The sequence below is a fragment of the Rhipicephalus sanguineus genome, chromosome 5 (assembly GCF_013339695.2).
Source record: "Rhipicephalus sanguineus isolate Rsan-2018 chromosome 5, BIME_Rsan_1.4, whole genome shotgun sequence".
In the NCBI taxonomy this organism is placed as follows: Eukaryota; Metazoa; Arthropoda; class Arachnida; order Ixodida; family Ixodidae; genus Rhipicephalus; species Rhipicephalus sanguineus.
The window spans coordinates 49,772,589-49,782,682 of NC_051180.1; positions in this window are offsets into that span (position 1 = coordinate 49,772,589).

The following is a 10,094-nucleotide window of genomic DNA, read 5'->3' on the forward strand; positions in this document are numbered from 1 at the left end:
GCGATCGTACGCCTCACGTGAGACCGATACCCTGCAGCTACATACAAACAAGCGCGTGCAAAAAACAATAAAACAAAACAGTAAAGAGCTTGCGACAATATGACCTGCGTAGCGTAGATAGGGTGGCCAGCGTAGAGAAGCCACTTCACTGCGGCGGTGGTATGAGGAATTTTTCGTGGCAGGTTCACAGGCCGGTGTCCTTAGAAATGTCCGAGTAATATTCACCGATTAAATCAAAACAAAACATGAAATACTAGTTTTATACGTCGCTTTAGTGGCTGGAAAATGTTTCCTTTTTACACTTTTTGTTTTCGAAAGCTCATATGGCATGCCCACGTTTTCGTCTTTGAAACCACGGGCCATCGAAAAGCGTCGCCTTTTGCAAATGAGGTTTGTAAGCCCTGCTGACTTGTGAGTATTACAAGCAAAGGTAAACATCACGGAAACTACGATCGAAAAAGACGACAAAATTTTTTGGAGAACACCTGATAAACTTTTTCTTCCTTTCTTTCTGTCGCCCGACCGTCCATCCTCCTCATATGGGGGCATAATAATGGTTCGCTATCATCATCAACAACAACATCTGGACATTCCGAACGTCTGTCGACAAATGGCGAGCAGGCGTGTATATCAATAAAAATTTTGCCAGTTGTCGTTTAGTCTTTATCGCTTGTAGCATACACAAAATGTGCTTGCAGATTAGGGGCCTGGCCAAAGTTGTATTTATTAGGGGGGGGCTCCGATTCTTCTCTGCAGGTGCGTGTGTGTGTAACACCGCGGACCGCATCCCCCCCTTCTCTCTACCTCCCCCCCCCCCCCCCCCCATTTCTTCGCTTTGCCCATGAAGCAAGTAAATAGCTAATACAGATTACTACTGAATTAAAATGAAACGTACAAGTTTAGATCCATGCGTAGATCGATCACCCCTAGCAAATTTTCTTCTCATATGAGACAAATTGAATATCGAATTCCACTCGATTAAATGCTTTGAGACAGCATCACTACTATCAGAGTCCTTCAATAAAAGCATTGAAGGCCTCTGCTACTATCGTCAGAACGTTTGCTGACATGACTCAATGGCTTCGAAAGGTGTTTGTGTGTTCGTGCTTCGAAATGTTCGTGTGTGATAGAACGCTAAGTTAGGCTCCGGTGTATGGCAATGTTCTTCCCGCTCACGTCATATACGAGGGGCGTTCAGTAAAGATTTCCCCTGACCGACTTCCTGTGGACGGAGAGCAACGAAACTTTACAGATTTATTAGTCCTTCTCCACGTAGGTGCCAGCCAGCGACACACACTTCTCCCTTCTTTTTATGCAACTGTAAACACCTCGCTTGTAGAAGTCGACAGGTTGCTCCAAAAACCACGTTGTGACTTCAGAAATCAGAGTCTCATCATCTGGAAAATACTTGCCCTTCAAATATGACTTCATTGTTGGAAAGAGGTGGAAGTCCGGTGGTGCGAGGTCGGGTGAATAAGCGGGATGCGGTAAAATTTCAAAGCGGCAGGAGCGTGCTTCCACCTGGGCAACATGTGAGTTGTGAACTGGGCCATTGTCTTGCAGAAGGCGGACACCTTTGGTGAGCATGCGACGTCTCTTGCTTTTGATGGCCTCCCGCAATTTCCGCAGCAGTGAAGCATAGTATGCCCCAGTAATCGTGGCACCCTTTCCTAGGAAATCCATCAAGACTACTCCGTGATGGTCTTAAAGGACTGTGAGCATGACGTTGCCCGCTGAGGGCTGGGTGCGTGTCTTCTTTGGAGGCGGTGACTCCAAGTGCTTCCATTGCATCTACTGGACTTTAGTCTCCGGATCACAGTGATGGACACAGCATTCATCCTGTGTAATCAGTCTGTTGAAAAAGTCCTGCTGGTTTCCATGGCACGTGGTCAAAAGAGCCTGGGAGCATTCGACTCATTCCTGCTTTTGGAAAGGTGTGAGCAGCCGGGGAACCCAGCGTGCGGGTATACCTTACGCATATGAAGATGGTCCTGAATGATTTTTTCCATAGACCCCACACTAATCTTGACATTTTGGGCTAGGTCTCGAACGGTTACGCGGCGATTTTCCAAAATGGCGGCCTCCACTTGCTGGATGGTGTGTTAATCGATAGCGGAGTGGGGTAGCCCTGCAATCGGAGCCGTTTCCACCGAAGTCCTACCGTATTTGAATTGACAATGCCAGTTCTTCACTACATCATATGATGGGGAATCCTCCCCATAAACCTCTTTTATATCATCGAAAGTCTCCCTTGGAGTGCGGCCTTTCAAGTAGAGTAACATGACGGCTGCTCTGTGTTCCACTGCATCCATTATCACACCTCACACTACTTCAGCACCTCTAAAAGACAGACCGTTATTAGTTCAGAGTTGCAATTTGGCACGTGACCTACAGTGACCTATGTCAATACACATGCGCAGTTTCAGCATCCTGCAGTAAAGAGAAGTGAGTCAGGGGAAATCTTTATTGAACGCCCCTCGTATGACCTAGATAAAAATGCTTAAGTACATTGTTTCAATTTATTACATCTTTCTTTTTTTTTCTCCTGCCCGACTTTCGAACCTTTTTTTTTACGTAGAAATATTACGTTCTACTTACCGTACAAAACGCTGAAAGGCTTTTCCGAGCTGCGTACAAAAATCTGCCCTTGATCAGGCGTAGATGTGGTGACGATGGTAATCTCGGATAATGTAGCAAAGGCCCACTGCAGGATATTTTACTGACCGAGAATCGGTGAGGGTGAACATATATTACTTCTTTTAATATTGTTGAGTTATTAATGAACATATCTCATAGTCGCGGTATGTGTAAGTGCACGCACACACACAAAAAAAATGATCTGTACGGACTCTATCCGCTGTATGTATTGGACTATGTATGCCCTTAGACTCTGCTCATGCTTTATATACGCCACATATTGTATATGTACATTGTGCTTCTGATTATTTTTTATTTTCTCATTCTTTTATTCTTCCTAATATTTTTCCTTGTCTTTGTGTGTTTCTTCAATACTACTACCATGATAATGGGATAGCCGGCTCTAACGTAGCCTAGCTACCCATATTTCTTTCGTATATAAATTTAAAATATATATATATGTTAAATCGCGGATACGTTTACAACAGGACGTAAGGGAAAAGCAAATGTAGCCAATTAACGATGCATTTTTTTTTCATGTCTATTCTTTTATTAAGGTCGCGACCGCGCTGGTCGTACTGTGCCGCTGCATTGTTGTTTGATATCTCACATGTGCTGCGCTGTGAATGCGTGCATTTATCGTCTGTTTTTGATGAATCAACTTGGCTTGGATTGCGGCAGCAGTGCCAAAATAAACGCATTGACTGCGATTACAGCAAAACAAGGGTTCTGTAATCGTATAATAAGGCTTCATTTAACCGCTAGCGCGCTGAAAACGACTGTTACATTCATTACGTTAGTGTTCAGCGAAAGTAAAGTAATCCTACAGAAATCAGGTGTGCTTTCGGTTTTAATTTTTACTGGCACTACAGTCGTCATCGCGTCCACCAACCAGTGTTGTGGGCATGTTTCACGCCAATGGAAGAAGACCGAACGCAGATCGAAAAATTCTGTTTTAAAAATTTCTGCTCGCTTTCCAGAGAAACCGCTGCAAGGTTGGACACTTCAGACGGTACGCTTTCTATTGCGGTACAAAACAGAAAAGCGATGAAGGACGGTAGACAGTCCCTTTAAACGGGTACTAATGCAAAACTTTTGGCCTCGCGTTTTTTTTTTTTTTTTTTGCTGCAATGTGTTGCTGGGGGCATATTAGTCATAACACGCCACATCGTTTGCTGCATCGCGCGACAAATAATTAATTACAGGCTCCTCATTACCGACCAGTGTCAGTTTCGGTTTCAAAAACGACAAGACTCCGAGTGCAAAAAATGGCGGCTTTGACGTCATCATAACTTGTTACAGCGTGGTCACGTGATGGAAGTAGGGTCACCAACGGTCACCTTTGAGGGTGTCAGTAGCGCGAGGAATGCATGTGGTTGAAGGAAAGGAAAAAGGCACTATTTTCTGCAGCCCTTGCGGGATCACGGCTCAGCGCCTTATAGGGGTGGGGGTAAGGAGGGAATAAAAGAAAAGTAGAAAGAAATAGAGAAGGAAGTGATAGGGGGTCGGCAGACGCGACGAAGAGAAGACAGGAAAGATGGGAGCCGGTCACAGGAGTTCGAAGGACGGGACCACGATTCAGCCAGGGGCACGATGCGCGTCGGTGACGAGGCGGCAAAGGCCCCGCCGATGAGAGGCGCGCGGCATGGCGGTCGAGGCAGCCGTCACGGCGCGTCGGTCAGTGAGAGGCACGAGGACTAGTCCGTAAGGCGTCGCGGGCGACACGTCCGTTTACCACGAAATCCAGCGAGCAACTCCGTAGCGCGAGGGTGTCGATCGCTCACGCAAACTTCAAAACTCATTTAAAATACCTTCCAAGCTACAGTCGCTCTCCCCTCACGACCACTCAGCAACAAGTTATGATTACGTCATAGCCGCCATGTTTTTTTGCCGCGTTCGCTCTATAGTTCACTATAGTTAAAGTGAGCTAGAATAGGGTAGTGTGCTCACTCGCCGGCCGGCGCTATGCATTGCGGTGACGCCGCCAATGTCACAAAAACGTGCTTCGGCGCGCCTCCGCGGCGCGGCGCCACCGTCGCATCAAATGTAGTCAGCGTTGGCGCTGGGGCAGTTGCTGGCTGTTTGGAGTGGCGGTCGGTGTGTGCGAGTTTTGTTTTTTTGAGAACACTTCGTGCTTTGCATCCTCAATCTGCTAGGTCCTTCTGCGAACAGCGATGTGGCCTGACAAGCAGTGACCGTCTCACGAGGTTAAAATGCTTCCGCGGCGGCAAAACCACTGTTTTGCGCCAGGCTGTCGGACAGGTTACGTCCACGTGAAGGGCAGCACGAAGCCGTCTTTGTTAGGCGTTCCGAAGGATGCAGCCCTGAGGAAGCAATGAGGAAGCCCTGGGAAAGGAATTTGCATCGAGCGGACAAAGCACTGGACGACACATCTGCCGTGTGTCAACTTCATTTTGAGCCGAAGTATGTGCTACGGTACTACATGCATATATAATTGAAGGGAACGAAGTACGCACACCGCGTGGAAAACCTTGCCTACGAGAGGACGCTGTGCCTACAATCCTGCCTAACTTGGCGTCGTATTTGACAAAGAAGACACCACGAGAAAGACCGACCCGAAAGAGAAAGCAACTGGGAAGCGTTCAAGGCGAGAAGAAGGTACGTTCTCGTGCCATTGGCGATAATGTTCAAGCAAGCAACTGTGCCCAATATATGATGAATAAATGTTCATGTACTTGTACCCAGTACCTGAGGAGAGTGGCTTCCTGTTTTTCTTATCTGTGGATTTTTACAGTGTTTGCATAGGAATATTCAGTGCAGAAATGGCCAAATTACAGAGCCAAGGTACTGGAGATCTGCAGAAAGAATGAGCAGCTCCAAGTTTTTAAATGCTGTGGAACAGCGGCGTAGCCAGGGGAGGGGTGGGGGGTGCAACCCCCCCCCCCCGAAAATTTTCAGTTTTGCTTGCGTATATATACACGCGCACATACAAACGCACGCACGAACATACATAAAGTATGGTTGACCCACCCCCCCCCCCCCCCCCCCCGCCCGAAAAAAATTTCTGGCTACGCCCTTGCTGTGGAATGTATAACATTAAGAGCTCGTGGTAAACTCCCGAGTGTGTGTCAAGGTCAGCATCGGCAGTAATTTCACACGCTCGTAAAAGGCGTGCGTGACGAAAGTAGTGCCCAAGAAATGCAAAGAATCCAGTTTACAATTGATAGCCGCAAAACGCGTAAGCTTTGTAAAGTTCGCCATCGCTGCTTATCACTCGTAAGAGCAATTTATTGCATCTCAAATTTGCGCAGCATCCCTTGCATGCAGTTTAATCGCGCGTTCGCGCGAGTTACGGCGACAGAGTTTCAGAAAAGAATGTTTTCTGCAGCTTTACTCGCACGAGTACTAACGGTCTTCCGTGTGTTTCATTTAACATCAGATAACTAGATAACAGCAGAGCTGCATACACCATGCTACAGTGTTCTAGATGGTTACCATGCCTTACGCGCGCATGTAGGCCAACGCACCTAGCTCGCGCTAGTTTTTTTCTTTATTTTTTATTGTCTCAGCGACATCAGCATCACCGTTTACACTGCCGAAATTCGCGTACATTTCCGTTCAGTGCATATGATAACAGCGCACAAAAAAGCATGGCATCAGTTGCGCACAAACGCCTCCGTCAGGCAGTGCCCTACATTTAAGTCGCTGGTGGCGCCACCACACATGCGACATACCCGGCGTCAAGCAGGGGACCCCAGCAAGCCCACTACCCTCTTCTAGCTCACTTTACTATAGTTCGCTCTAGCCAACGTTACTAGACTTGGCCTACTTATGGTACATTCGACTGCAGTCGTTTTCGAGCGCTCCGCAGGCGCTGAAAAAAGTATGTAAAATAGCAACTAACCATTGCTACTAACATTATCGGGTCAAAACATGATCAGGAAGGAGAAAGATGACTTGCATACCTGCTTGTTCTAGCTGAAAAAGTTTAAAGCTGTTTAATTCAACAGTTTCAAACACAGTCAGAGCGCTCTCAAACGACCAGTCGAACGTACCATTAGCCTACTTCTCGGCGGCTGCTCGCGAACCGTGCGGAAGTGCGTCACAGTTCTGTGTAGTGACGTGATCGAGCGCTGCATCCGCTAGGTGTTGATAGTTGGAGGCTTGTCGTTTTTGAAACCGAAACTCACACTGGTCGGTAATGGGGAGCCTGTAATTAATTATCTGTCGCGCGCTGCAGCAAACGATGTGCCGTGTTATGACTAACAGGCCCCCAGCAACACATTGCAGCAAAAAAAAAAAAAAAGAAAAAACGCGAAGCCAAAATTTTTGTGTCAGTACCCCTTTAACCTTGTTTCGGGGGCTGAGCTGGCCATTCGCATCGTAACAGGAAGGAAAACGCAAACACAGGCGCCTGTGTTTCTGTGTTGTTTTCTGTCGTGCCGTTGAAGCCTTTTAAAGTATTCGGTACGCGTTTACTGTGTATAATAATAATAATAATAATAATAATAATAATAATAATAATAATAATAATAATAATAATAATAATAATAGCGCATAATAGCGCGTGCTGTTTAGTTTCGCTCTACTGCTATCCGTGCTTACGTGTTCTAACATGGCCTCCGAGATTGTACCGGCGAAAGATGCGCCGGTGCAGTCGTGAGACTACGCGCCGCCGCTAAACACGCGGCGGGTAGTAGCTTTTACCGTAGTAGTAGCTTCCACCATTATCTACTCTGTGGTTTTTCTGAGCTGAAGGGGAGTAAGATAAAAACGTCATTGCATGGGTAATGTTAGTTCAGCTTCAGCCGTGGGGGACGCATTTTGATGTAGGGCGAAATGACGCAGCGTTCGTATGCTGAGATATAGTGTACTAGAATAATTATTCTAGTACACTATATGCTGAGATATGAATACCCGTCAAAGAATCCCATGTTATCAGAATTAATAATGTAGTCTTCCAGTAGGCGTGCCTTATAACCATATTGAGCAGTTGACATACGAAACCCCAAGATTTGGTTTTGAAATATTAGCGAAGAAATAGTTTTGCTTTGGTCAACAACCACTTCACCGAGGTTCATATGGTTTATTACATAAAAAAGAAACAAAGAAGCCTTAATATCTGGCGACTGCAGGAAACTCATTCTTTTAAGTAGTCGCTTTACTATTAATAACTACCTGGTGTTCATTAAAGGGCACATAAATTAACTACAGGATGTTTTTTATTGCATTTGTAACTTACGGATGCTTTCGGGGCCGTCCATCACACACTTTTCCGTGCCATCTGAGTAGCGCCGTTCTAAACTGTCCATTGCCTCGACGATGACTAAGTTCCTGCATAGAACAGTTCCTCTTTTTTATGCTGGTATCACTCGTCTGCAAACACATGACTATACACGAACATTGAATGTGACACGCTCTGGATGTCATTGACACGACACGTATACCCTTAATGAATGAACATGGGGGCGCCTCACTTTCATTTTCCGTCACACACACACACACACACACACACACACACACACACACACACACACACACACACACACACACACACACACACACACACACACACACACACACACACACACACACACACACACACACACACCAAAAGTCTGTTCCGATAGCGTCTTGTCAAAGGTGCAATTGAGACAGACAGATGCTTTCAAAATTTCAATATCTTGCTGTTGGGAGGATGGTCTGAGGTTGAAAGAGCCTTTTATCGGCGGCTTGACAACGAGTCCGGACAGTCATGAACAGGTTTTAAGATCCTTGAATGCTTTTTGTCTTTGTCTTGTTCATTGCGCATATGTATTTCAATACCGCTATGTTATACTGTAAGCACCGCTTCTTCCTCCGCAGTGCATGCAAGCTGTTGCGAAGTGATAAATGCAAAACGAACAATTTTGTTTTGTCTCCCCGGTGAAAATACCGAGAGAGAACACCGGTATACGTTGAGAGAATGTGCTTAGGCCCGTATTCCATTATCATGCGGCACGAGCTTTCGATGGCGCTCGGGCAAGCCAGCGGTGGTTAATCGCATTTCGTGACCACATCGGCCCCGATCATCGGCGTCGATCGACTCCGCGGGCCCCCGTTTCCTTCCGGTCGCGCTAGAGCAACACGGAGGCACGCGCGATCGGCCGCCGAAAAGGACTGCGGTGCGCACGTCCTGGTGCATATGACACCTCATGTATGCAATAAAGAGATAACAGTACAATTGTATAGCTGCACAGCTTCTATAGACCGGCGAAGGGGGCACTTCCTTTCTGGACTGTGACACGGCAGTACAAAGAGTGACGTCATTGCCTCGACACTGAATTTTTTTGGCGGTCACGTATATTTCCACAACCCAGAGGGGATTATGGCGGCGTCCAGGGAGCCTTCGTTGTAAAGGTACTACATGCAATGCCAAAGTTGACGCGTGTATACCGGAAGATGGGGATTGGTAAGCCAGAAGTACACATAAACACACAGCCAGAAATGGTGCGAATACGGAAGACTATAGCGGCGACGCCGCTGTAATATTTTGCGCACTATAGCGAGCCGTGACGTCATTGCGTCTGCTCGGGTTCTAAATGTAGAGAGAATGGAACTTGGCAAGTTCGAAAAAAAAGAATAAGATTGTTCTTCATTTTAGTGAATAATCGACGCTTTTCTGCAAGAATAACGATGATAGAGCTTCCGAAGAATACCTTTTTTTTTTTTATGTACGGACTGATTTAGTGTTTTCACTTAGTGTACCTCTGCTCGAGCGTTTGTGGGTGGACTCGATCAAAGGAGCACTGAACATTTCATTATTATTAACCTTCGCTCTCGGTCGCTATCGCCAGGCGATTGCGAATCGCACCAGCGCAAATTTCGCTAAAGTGAATGATAACGACGGTGGCTATCTTCAGAACAGTGAAGACTGATTAGAACCAGCTTTGATGCCTTTGACCGAAGGAGGGGCTTTTGCACACTGCGGCATTCTATATATAAGATACACATATGTGTGTGTGTGCTTATAACTAATACTACGTAATCGCGCATGCAATATATGAAGATCGCTGATAAAGCTGCTGTGAACTCACATTCGCGTACTCAAATTTAAGCAGATAAGTAAATAGGAGGATCACTGATTAAGTCATAGCGCTACGATGAGAGCTTAATCCGCACACACGTTAGCCCGTCGCAATTTTGAACATTTATCGGGTAGTCGCCGAGCGCCGTACTGTCACGTACCTCCACTAAATCTGTAGAGCCTCCACACTGCGCATCGATGCCTGGTTTACGATCGATCAACGGTCGGCCACTCGACCCGTTCTTTGTCGCTTGTTCGATCGCATCCACTGGGATATCATCACTCGGAGTTCTGGATGCAGTCAAAAAGACACAAACTCAGACAGCAAGGATGGAAGGAGGAGAGAAACAGCTGCACTTGTCGGCCGTCGGTGCGCAGGACTTTCGTGTTGGGCGGATGACGAACAGTTATATAAATTCTGAAGTTTTCA